The following is a 13,173-nucleotide window of genomic DNA, read 5'->3' on the forward strand; positions in this document are numbered from 1 at the left end:
CCAAGTTGTTTAAACATTTTATATGGCATCAGATTAATGCTAGCGCTGAAATCAGCTAGTGCCTTATCAACATTCAAACTACCAATTAAGCAGGAAATAGTAAAACTTCCTGAATCTTTCAGTTTGGTTGTCAATTTATTTTGGAGTATGGGGGAACACTCCTCGTTAAGTTCCACTATAGATAAGTCTTCAAACTCCCTTTTATTCATTAGAAGCTCCTTTAAAAATTTTGCATATGTAGGCATCTACGATATAGCTTCAACAAAAGGTAAGTTAATGTGCAGTTGTTTAAAAAGTTTAAGAAATTTATCGAATTGTGCATCTATGCGGTCTTTCGTCAACTTTGCTGGATATGGGATTGGTGGTTTGTATTCATTTGGCATTGGATTGTCATTGTTTTTGGGTTTTCGCTCCTCTCCTTCGGTTTTGTCAGCTTCTTGTGGTAGCTTCTTTTCAGATTCAGCTAACATTTTCCCACTCCTTAGTGTAACTGCTTTCACATGTTCTTTTGGATTGGGTTCGGTGTTACTAGGTAGACTTCTTGGTGGTCTCTCTGAAATCATCTTAGCCAATTGTCCAATTTGATTCTCGAGCCCTTGGATCGATGCTTGCTGATTTTTAAGTGTAGTTGTCAGTGTTCTGAAAACGGGTTTCCGCTACTGAAATAAAGTTTGTCATCATCTCCTCAAGGTTTGGCTTTTTCTCTTGCTGGTAGGGTTGTTGGAAGCCTGAAGAGGGTGGTGGTCTCTGATTCCCTTGGCCTCCCCATGAAAAATTTGGGTGGTTCCTCCAACTTGCATTGTAAGTATTACTATAAGGATTATTTTGAGGTCGATGATTATTACCCATATTGATGCGGTCGTTGAGAGCACCAAAAATATCCTATTCCCTGTAAAATAATGAAAAAGAAATAGTAAAGGGGAAGTAGGGTCGAATCCTCAGGGACCGGATTATACGAATGCTTGTCTCAAATCTTGGGCGAATCGTGCCCAAGAAAACCTGCGTTCTGGAAAAAAAAAAAAAATGAAATTTAAGAATTGATTTTGGAAGCGAAAATAAAATAAAAACAGAATTTAAAGTTTACTGAAATTATGATTACGAAAATAATAAAAATAATAAAGAGAGTTTTAAGAGAAAAGAAATTCTTATGGGAAAGTTCCAACCTCCAGTTGTTTCATTCCACCTTGGGCTCAATCCTTGGCTTTTGGATGATCCTTCTCGACTCAAGTAAGCCAGCTTATAGTGGAAGAGGACGCCACGACCACCAAATTCAAGATTAGATTTACGATTTTTAGGGAACCTGACTCTAGCCAGTAATCTATGCTAGATCAACGCTTCTCAATGGCAAATCCCACGCTATTTTGTCTCTTTGGATTGCCAACCTCTGACGCAGTAAGTTAACGAACCGACTATGCAGTCCTTCCAAAACATACAAAGCGGCCGCCTTTACATATGCTGAAAAGCTTACTTCTTAAGGGCCATGGACGGAAGCGTCAGCCCGTAGTGTGGAGAAACGATGAATACTTGGCGAGAAGGCTAAGTACGGATTCTAGGCCTCAAGAACCCTTTTTGGGGAAATATTGACAACTTTTGGCTAGAAGGGTTTTTTAGTGGCTCATGATAATGGAGGGAAAGCAAATAAATAAAAATATGGAAAAAGAAATTTTATTGAAAAGAAATATGAAAGAACAAAAGACTTTTGGGGAGAGTGTTTACAGAAAAAGATACCCCCAAATAGAGTCACTTCACCCCCTATTTATAGTACTAGGGAGATAGTCTAATTAAACTTAAATTCTAAAAAGATAAATACATTTAATTAAAGATAAACAAACATAATTAAAATAAAATCCTAAATTTGAATAATCCTAATAATTATCTTAATATTAATTATCCTAATAGAATAAAATAAAATAGAGTCTTCCACAATAACATCTCTTCTATTTGCTTTTAAGTCCTTGTGCCTTCCATGTTCGCACTTTTGGCACCATATTTGTCCCACGTTGCATATTGGCCCATTTAATCTCCAAATTGACGCTTTTTCCCTTAAATTTACTTTTCGCCTCCAATTTAGTCCCTAAAAGATAAAAAGACATAAATAGCTCAAATTATAAAAGATAAAAAGACATAAATAGCTCAAATTAGTAGGCTCAAGCTCAAAATAAACACATGATTAATATATAAAAACACTTCATTTTAGAGTATTATCACATATAATTCATTTTTTCGTTCTCCATGTTGTGACCATAGGATGGGTATTCTGAATTGCTAGTTCCACCTCCACTTGCATCGCACTGCATTACTGGATGAAACTGTGAAGAACCAAGTAAACCATCAATTTTTCTATTCAAAAGTTCTACCTGATTAGAGAGCATAGTAACTAAATCGACGTTAAAAATGCCGGCCGCTTTCGTCGGCTTTGTCCTCATGACTTTCCACTAATAATTATTCAATGAAATCTCTTCTATAAATTCATAGGCCTTTTCAGGTGTCTTATTATTAATAGTCTCACCAACAGCTACATCAATCATCTGTCTAGTCGAAGGATTCAGGCCTTTGTGAAAAGTTTGAACCTGTAGCCAAAATGGTAACCCATGGTAAGGGCAACTTCCCAATAGATCCTTGTATCTCTCCCATGCATCATAGAGTGTTTCTAAATCCATCTGCACAAAAGAAGAAATATCATTCATTAGTTTAGCTTTTTAGCCGGCGGGAAATATTTAAGTAAAAACTTTTTAGTCATTTGTTTCCAAGTGGTGGTTGATCCTCGTGGTAATGAGTTCAACCACTGTTTAGCCTTTTTCATCAATGAAAAATGAAATAACCGAAGGCGAATGGAATTTTCATAAACGCCATTGATCTTAAAGGTGTCGCAGAATTCCAAAAAGTTTGCTAAATGAGTGTTTGGATCCTCGTCCTGCAAACCATCAAACTGAACAAACTATTGTATCATTTGAATCATGTTAGGTTTTAGTTCAAAATTATTTGCAGCAATAGCAGGTCTAACTATACTCAATTCAGCTCCTGTTAAACTAGGTTTAGCATAATCATACATAGTATGAGGAGTAGGATTCTGATTTACTGGATCTGCAATAGCCATAGGAGGTAACTGATTATTATGATTATCAACCATCTCCTCGATTGTGGGTTGAATATCGTCCTCTTGCCCTTCTTCTATGTATCGTAGGCTTCATCTTATTTCTCTTCAGTTTCTGCGAGCTGTGCTTTCGATCTCACTATAAAAAAGTAGGGGTCCTGACGGGTTTCATCTAGTCATAAACTACAAAAATCTGCCAGAAGTAAATAAAAGAAAATTTAGTAATTTAAGCAAAAATAAAATTAAAATGCAATAAAAAATAAAAAATGGCTAAAGTAATAAAAATTAAGCGTTCCTAATATCTTAGTCCCCGGCAACGGTGCCAAAAACTTGATGGTCGAGAAACTAACTATTAATTCGACTAAGGCAAGCGCACCTAACGAATAGTAGTATAGTTCTGGTGAGACCAGAAATATTGTATCCACGAGGACTAAAAGTAATAGTTATTACTATCTTTTTATTATCTAGCCTAGGAATTTAAAGTGTGTTTTTAAACTAAAACTATTTATCTAATTAACTAAGATTACGACAAAGATGAAGTTTGGAAAATACTTTAGGAAAAACTGATGGAGATGACAATACCTAAGGAAGAATCCATCTAGACTTCACTTATTACTTCTGAATTAGACAGTTTATTCACTTAACTTAATCCGTAGAAATCCCTAATTTATGTTAATATCTCTCTCGAGACTAATAACAACTGACTTTAGGTTGATTAATTGAAATCTTTTTCCAATTAAAACTCTTATTGTCGCATTAACTCGATCTATGGATTCCTTTATTAGATTTGACTCTAATCCGGCAAATTTATGTCGTCCTATCTCTAGGATTGCATTCAACTCCGCTTAATTATGGATGATCTACTCTTAAACAGAGACTCTTGCTCCACTGATTAAGCACATCAAAAACTTGAATTAATACACTGGAATATTAAAATAAGAAATTAGAACTCACAATTAAGAATACGAATAAGTCTTTATCATATAATTCAAATAGTAATAAGATTCGTCATAGGGTTCATCTCCCTAAGGTATTTAGGGAGTTTAGTTCATAATAATAATGGAAAACATCTCAAAGTTTGGAAAACAACAAAACATAAAGAAACCCAAGAACTTCTAGGAAATTGGATAGAAATATTCAGTCTTGATGTAGATCCTGGCTCCGAGGTGATTCCAATGGCTATTCGCGAGTATTTTCTGCCTCCAACTTTGTGTATCCCCCTCATCCTCTTCTAGGGTCTTTATATAGACTTTTGAATGCCCAAATTAGCCCCAAATAAGCCTTTTCCAAGTAGAACTAGACTTGGGCTCGACAGGGACACAGCCGTTTGCCACGCCCGTGTGAAGATGCTCAGGCCGTGTGCAATTCTGAATTGGATTAATGTCGACACGGCCATGACACACAGGCGTGTGGTCTACCTATGTGTCACACATGGGCGTGTGGATTACCCGTGTGGAACTGCCTAGGCCGTGTGAAACATTGATTTAGGCCCAATTTTTCTATTTTTGGCCCGTTTCTCGCTCTTTTTGTTATCCTAAGCTTATCTGAGTATAACACATGAATTTAAAGGATTAGGAGTATCGAATTCAATAAAATCAAGGAAAAAAATCATCCATAAATATGCCAAGCATGGGGTAAAAATATGTATATATTACGGTTTATCATCTGCTTGAGAAGGATCACTTAAAAGCCAAAGATTGAAGCTAAGGCGAATCAAGACAACTGGAGGCTGGAATCTTACCATATAAGAAACTCTCTTTTTTCCCAAACTCAGTTTATTTTTATATTTTTATATTTTCCATTTTAATTTTCGCAATTTATTTTCTACTTTCAATTCTGTTTTTATTTTATTTTTCTAGGTCAAAAACTTTTAATTCTGTTTTTTTTTTATTTTTTTCAGGAATGAGATTGTCCTAGACACGATTCTGCCCAGGATTTTGAGAAATAAGCATTTGTGCAATTCGGTCCCTGAGGATTCGACCCTACTTCCCCTTTACTCCTCTTTTTCATTATTTTGTAGGAAATAGGATATATTTGGTGCTCTCAACAACTGCATCAAATTTTGGTGCCGTTGCCGGGGATTGGCAACATACTAATCTTGTTTTTTGTTTCTTATGACCAGATCTGCTCCAAGTAACCTTTCGTTTGATTCAGAGATTGAAAAGACTATGAGAGAAAATTGAAAGGAAACAAAGCTAAAGAAAAAGCAATCAGCGGTGGTTGGGACTCAAAGTAATCCACCACTAGAAATCGGAGTCGACGACGAAGTAGAATCTACGGTTAACGAAAACCCTACTCAAATGTTTGAAGGCAAAAAAGTAGAAGTCGGTTCCCCAAAAGAAGTGCTTAATGCTTGGGTTAACAAAAACCCTAATCTAGCACCTTAACCTATGGCTCAAACAATTCGACAACTGGCCGAAGCTTCGACAGAATAACCGCTACTATGCATCACGTATCTTACTATGGATACTGATTTTGAACTAAAGTCAGGTTTAATCCAACTTCTGCCAACTTTTCGTGGGTTACAAAACGAAAATCCCCACAAGCATTTGAAAGAGTTCCATATGGTTTACCTTAGCATGAAACCTCAGGGGGTAACTGAGGATCAAATTAAATTGCGTGCTTTCTCTTTTTCCCTAGTAGATTCAGCTAGGGAATGACTATTTTATTTACCTCTTGGATCTATTACAACTTGGGCTGATCTTTCTTGTTTGTTTCTCAACAGGTTTTTTCCAGCATCACGAGCAACTGAGTTAAGGAGGGAGATCGTTGGAATAAGATAAAAAGAACCAGAGTCTCTTTACGATTATTGGGAGTGATTTAAGAAGTTGTGTGCGAGCTACCCACAACATGGTATAACGGAGCAATCTCTCCTCCAATACTTTTACGAAGGCTTGAAACCCATGGAGATGAATATGGTAGACACCGCTAGTGGAGGAGCGTTGGTCAACATGACTCTTCAACAAGCAAGAGACTTGACCTCTACGATGGTTATAAATTTTCAACAATTTCGAGCCAATCCTGAACCCCCTAGAAGGGTTCATCAGCTAAGTAATTCAACCTTAGAAGATAAAATTGATAAACTTACTAATATTATGAGCTCTCTTATTGCAGAAAAAGCAAAACCAACCCTAGTTTGTGGAATATGTGCTACACCTGAACATACAATTGATGCATGTCCTAGTTTGTATGATGATACTATAGCTCATTTGGATGCTGTGGGAAATTTCTCTGGGCCACCATAAAGGCAATACGACCCTTACGCTAATACCTACAACCCAGGATAGAGGGACCACCCTAACTTGAGTTATGGGGCCAATCCATAATATAACAAGCCATACCAAAATCGGATTCCACAACAGCCACAAGATTCAGGTAATTCTCTAGAAACTTTGGTCAATAAATTAGCAGTTAATGTCCTTGATTTCCAACAGCAAACTCTTAATTTCCAAAAAAAAACGAAGGCATCTATAAGAGAATTGACCATAGCAATTGAGAAATTGAAATCTCAAAGAAAGCTGCCGTCACAAATAGAACTTAATCTAAGACAACATGCAAATGCAGTGACGTTGCAAAGTGGAAAAGTACTAGAACCAATTCTTGATAGGAATCTTGGCCAAGAAATCACCCAGGAAAATCCCGAAAATGACAAACAAGTCCAAGCAAAACCTCTATTGCCGAAAATCCAACCTCTATTTCCAAGACGATTAAATCAGTGTCGGTAAGGTAAAGAAGACAAGGAGATCCTCGAAACATTCAAAAATTTCAATATCAATTTACTACTATTGGATGCCATCAGACAAATTCTATAGTATGTCAAGTTCCTTAAAGAACTCTGCACCAACAAACGAAAATTAATAGGTAATGAAAAGGTAAGTGATTGTGAGAATGTATCAGCAGTGTTACAGCAGAAAATGCTAGCGAAATGCAAAGATAGGGGCATGTTTGCAATACCATGCAAAATAGGCCATTTAGGAATTAAGAAGGCTATGTGTGATTTAGGGGCCTCCATAAATGTCATGCCTTTTTGTATTTATGAATCACTTAACGCGGGTTTTTTGACAAAGACAGGTGTTGTCATTCAATTGGCAGACAGGTCCATTGTGCATCCCGAAGGAGTCTTCAATGACGTATTAGTCAAAGTCAATCCACTATCTTCCCTACAGATTTCTATGTGATAAAAATGGAGGAGGATAACGCTCCTGGGTCTTCAAACATCTTGTTGGGGCAACCTTTCCTTAGTACTGCAAATACTAAGATTGACGTACGAAGGGGAACCCTCACGATGGAGTTTGACGGGGAGATTGTGAAGTTTAACATTTATGGCACTATTAGTCACCGAAGTGAAGTCTTAAACGTAAACCGTGTCGACATAATTGACTCATCAGTAGGAAAAACTTTTGAGTCATCTTATAGAGATAAATCTAAAATGACATTTGATGATTTTGAATCTGTTAATAAATTATTGGCTCCTATAGATACTAAACTTCTACCTTCTGTTGTGCAGGCACAGGATTTGAAATTAAAACCACTTCTCGAGCATCTCAAATTCACATTTTTGGAGAGTGATGAGACCATTGCCAACTTAAAAGGGATCAACCCCTTGGAAGAAAATACGAAACCAAAGAAAGAGACACAAGGATGATTAAACCCAAATATGGTGGACGTGATAAAAAAGGAGAATTTCCAAACCCATACGAATGAAAGAATTTAGTTGGAACAACCCCAATACTAGTTGAGGCGTCAAGCTAGCGACGTTAAACAAGCACTTGTTGGGAGGCAACCCAACCTTTATTTTTTATTTTTTTTACTTTTCTTAATTTTTATTATTTATTATTTTATTTCATTTTATTAGTATTTATTATTTTATTTTATTATTTATTACTTTATTTTTGGATATTGATAAAATTTTCTTCTTCTGTCTAGGTAAACCAGAGCAAAAATAGGGAGAAAAAAGAGAGAAACAAAATATTTGCATGCAAATAGCCCTTATCCTACCCCTATTCCAACTAGGAATAACCTATCTCTGCTTTATGACTACCCTAATCCTGCAGCCAAACACCCATCTTTTAGCCTAATATAACCCAAAACCCTAACAAATTTTTTACCAAATCCCCTAGCTGCCGAAACTTCTCCACCACCCCTCCCATCACCGATTTTTAGCCACCATAGTGAGAACCCAAAGCTGAACCGCCACCCGCACGTGTCACTTAACCCATCGTCACCCCTTGCCGCTTCGCCTTCTTCTTCCCTTCTGCATGAAACCACAGCGCCATCGCCTTCCTCTCCGTGTGCGTCATCCTCTCTGATAGTAAGTACATAGGGAGTTCTTCTAAACTTTTTCCACCTATTTGTTTACTTTCTCCACATCGAGGACAATGTGTTTTAAGTAGGGGGAGGCATTCCTCATTATTTCTGTCGTTTTATTTGCTGCTTTTACTGTTGTGTTACTGTTGCTACTGCCTTATGCTCGTTTCTGCCCATATTTTTTTTAAAAATATTCTGCCTCTTTTCATGCCCAAGAATTTAACCATGACTTGGCCATTGTTTGACCTCTAAGCATGATTCTTATTTACTGAGTTAATTATGATTTTGCTTGATAGATTACATCTCCACTGTTTTATTTCTTTTAGTTAAAATAATAATGATTAATAGAGTAACCCTATTTTGCATTTAGTAAATTTGATTAAGTCTAAATACAAAGTGGACACTTAATACAATTGCATGCTTAAAATATGTTCATAACTATTGAGGTGGTTATTGAAACTTATTTTTGAAACTTGATCGTTTTTTCCTAAGTCCTCCAAAATTAAAATTTCGTTTAATAATAATGTTTTCGTGGTTATGAGTGCAGCTTAAGACGTGACTGACTGAGTAACCGGGGTAGAGTGCTTGGGTTGTCATCCTATTTCGCGCCAAAAGGTTGTGTGACGTGTTAGGTAACTTTGCTAACCGGAATTAATTTTTAAGAATGTGTTGGGCTGAGTAACCGGGGTGGGGTGCTTGGCTGTCATCTCTCTTCACGTCAAAAGGTTCAATATATTCCTAAGGAAAAATAAATAAATAAAATTAAAAAAAGAAAAGAGAAATACGTATTAATAAAATTTGCGGACTAAAGGTAGAAACAAATAGGGTGTCTTAATAAGTTTGGTAAATTACCTAATTTTCATGAAATAATCCAAGTTGATCTTAATTTCTGTATGTGTTAATTGGAACACTTTTTCAATTTTACTTAAAGCAATCTAAGGGTTCTCTTTATTTTTCATATGCATTTTGACTAATTTTTAAAAAACTTTGGAGTAGTATTTCTTTCATGGTAGGATCTAATTTTCACAGTAGACAAGAACCATACTTGAGGGCAAACATGGGCTAAGTAGGGGGAATTTGATAATACTTTAGAACGACATATTTTTATGTGCTAATTGCATGTTTATTTTGAGTATGATCCTACTAATTTGGGCTATTTTATGGTTTTTTATCTTTTAGGGACTAAATTGTAGGCAAAAGTAAATTTAAGGGCGAAAAGCGTGAATTTGGAGATAAAGTGGGCCAACATGCGAAGTAAGAGAGAAGTGGTGCCGAAAATGTAAAGTGTGGAAGACTTTTGGGGAAAAAATGCAAAAGAAGAGATTTTATAGCACAAGACTCTATTTAATGTTTAATTATAATAGCATAATTATTAAGGATAATTATTTAGATTTAATTTGAGGATTTATTTTTATTTATCTTTAATTATCTTTATTTATTTGTATTTATCTTTTAGAATTTAATTAGGAATAGGTTAGGTTTCTTAGTACTATAAATAGGGGATGAAGTGACACAAATTTGGTCCATCTTTTGGCTGTAAACTCTCTCTCCCCCATAAATCTAGTCTTTTTGTTCTCTCTATATTTTCTTTCAATAAAAATTCCCTTTCTATTATTTTTATTTGATTTCCCCCAAAAATCATGAGCCACTAAATATAATCTAGCCGAAGGTTGTCGAAATTTCCCAAAAAGGTTCATGAGGCTTAGAATCCGCACTTAGCCTTCTCATCAAGGTATTCATCGCTTCTCTGCATTAAGGGGCTGACGCTTCCTTCCATGTCCCTTAATAGGTGATCTTTTCAACTGGTGCAAGGAACGACCGCTTTGTATGTTTTGGGAAGGTTGCACAGTTGGTTCATTGGCTTTCTGCGTCAGAGGTTGACGAGTACAAGAGACAAAATGGCGTGGTATTCACCGTTGGGAAGTGATGATCTAGTAGAAGATAGTCCCATAAAAGCGATTATTGGCTAGAGTTAGGTTCCGCCAAATCTTAAGTCTAAATTCTTGGAGCTGGTGGTCGTAGGCATCTTCTTCCACTATAACTGGCTTATTTTGCTTGAGAAGGATCACTTAAAAGATAAGGATTGGATCCAAGGCGAATCGAGACAACCGGAGGCTGGAATCTCACCACATAAGAAACTCTTTTTTTCCCAAACTCTATTTATTTTTATATTTTTATATTTTCCATTTTAATTTTCGCAATTTATTTTCGACTTTCAATTCTATTTTTATTTTATTTTTCCAGATCAAAAACTTTTAATTCTGTATTTTTATTTTTTTCAGGAATGTAGATTTTCTTGGGCACAATTCTACCCAGAATTTCGAGAAACAAGCATTTGTGCAATCCGGTCCCTAAGGATTCGACCCTACTTCCCTTTTACTGTTCTTTTTTCATTATTTTGTAGGAAATAGGATATATTTGGTGCTATCAACGACTGCATCAAGAATGTTTTTATAATAATTTGCCTCGAATTTAGATTATTTCATGTCGGAACTTTGCCATTAAATTATATGAAATATCTTTATCATATGATTAATACGCTTGAGGCTTACAATTCTATACTCAAGAATGAATACGTTGATCAAACAACTTCCATGTTCGTGTATCATCATCTCATATTTCCATATATCATTTATTATCATTTTCATGTATTTTCGGGTAGGTACATGTACTAATTCACTTCATGTTCATATGTTTCTCATATTAAGATTTTGCCTGTTGAATTTACTAGAATTATTGATGGATATTCTCATGTAGTACACTTTAAGTGTACAAAACTCTCGAGCCACCTTTTCAAGTCATTCGGGAAAATCATATACTTCGATGCTCACATAGAGCTACGGTAGTCCACAACATATGAGGAATTACTACTAATCACTATACTTATACCTCGATGCTCACACAGAGCTACGATAGTCCACAACATATGCAGAATTACTACCAATCACCAGACTTATACCTCGATGCTCATACAGAGCTACGGTAGTCACAACATATGTGGAATTACTACCAATCACTATATTCGTAGAAATTTATCTCATAATGCTCGAGGGACTTATCAGGATTACTTGTCTGAGCTAACTCCTGTCTGCAACACATGCAAAATCACCTTTACACTAATCCATCAAAATTTCCTTCATTCAACTGGGACTTATTCCTTTTCTTAAGTCACGTCGAACATACGATCATATATTTTATATATTAAATATTCAAAACACCTATTTCAAGTATATATTTATAACCTTTTTCATTTAATCGGAACTCAATGCTTATAAATCATCATCAGATATGTAATTATTTTCATACACATGAAAATAATATAATCACATACACAACACTTAATTCAAACATATATTTATAACATTTTTCATTTAAACGAGGTTTAACATTTATCAAGTATAGTCGGGCATGTGATCAATTTATACATAAGGCATTCATACAATTCACACATACAACATTTATTTCAAGCATAAAATATTATCAATTTAGTTACATGAACTTACCTCGACAAATGTTCGTGTACAGAACATCTACTAAACTAATATTTTTCTCTTTTCCTTGTTCTAACTCCGAATTTGATCTTCCTGGATCTATATTAATAAATTCAACATCAATTCATGCTTATTTCAATTCAATTTACATCTTTCAAAAAAATACCATTTCGCCCCTAACTTTTTAATAATTGATGATTTCGTCCCTAGGCTCAGAAAATGAAATTCATGCAATTTATTTCTTATTCCAAGCGTAAATATTTTCATATATATATCAATAGCAGCCCTTGAATTCCATGATATTTCAGAATTTTCCATAAATTCAACAACTTCACAATTTAATCCCTAAATCATGATTTCACTCAAAATTCTTTAATAAAATACCTTTACATATCCATTAACATCTCAATTTCATCATCAAATAACTAAAATCATATGAACTTAGCAATGGTATCTTTAAAAACTTCCAACAAAATCAAAAACTAATGAAATAACAAGTTGGACCTAATTGTAAAAGCCGAAGAACTTAAAAATTTCAAGGAAAAAGCAAGAATTGAATTTACTTGAAGATAAAATATGAAAGGCCAGCTCAAACCCTCTTCAATGGCTATTTTTTACAGAAAATTGATGAAGAAAATGTCTAGAAACTATTAAAATAACATTTGGCCATATAAACTTCATTTTAATTCCAATTCTGTCCCTAATCACATAAATATCTTTGATTTGTTTCACGTTATGCCAGATCAGCCATTTAAGATGGTCTATTTGCCCTTTTAGTCCTCCTTTTATTTACTATTAGGCTATTTAATCACTTTAGTAAGTTTTGCACCTTTTTCAATTTAGTCCTTTTTAATTAATTGACTACTGAAACGTTAAAATTTTCTGACGAAACTTTAATACTACCATATTGACACTCTGTAAATATTTATAAAAATACTTATGGCTTGGTTTATAACACTGAGGTCTCGATATCTCTTTTTCTCAATTAATTAATCTAATAATTTTTTATAAACAAAAATTTACCAATTCAAAAATCTTTTAAAAACCACATTTAACTTGTAAATATTAAATAATAAAATATACAAGCTCATTTTCTAGATTTAGTGGCCTCAAACCTAAATTTTCGACATCACTGAAATTCAGACTATTACAAGAACCAGCTCCAAGGCCTAGTAATCTTGTTTCGAGGGGCAGATCACCCCGTCATCCTGACAATGTTAGTGGCAATTGAGGCACTACCAGGGATACAGAAGTTAGATATGAGGTACGAGAACCTACAAG

The 13,173-nt window shown here is 35.0% G+C and overlaps 1 non-coding gene across 1 annotated transcript; it reads left to right on the forward strand.

The window, feature by feature from the left end:
* The first annotated feature begins 2,586 nt into the window (after positions 1-2,586).
* On the forward strand, positions 2,587-2,693 carry LOC128281798 (small nucleolar RNA R71). The gene has a single exon (XR_008272069.1). It is a non-coding gene; the product is annotated as a small nucleolar RNA R71 (small nucleolar RNA).
* The last annotated feature ends 10,480 nt before the right edge of the window (positions 2,694-13,173 follow it).

The sequence above is a fragment of the Gossypium arboreum genome, chromosome 1 (genome assembly GCF_025698485.1).
Source record: "Gossypium arboreum isolate Shixiya-1 chromosome 1, ASM2569848v2, whole genome shotgun sequence".
NCBI lineage: Eukaryota > Viridiplantae > Streptophyta > Magnoliopsida > Malvales > Malvaceae > Gossypium > Gossypium arboreum.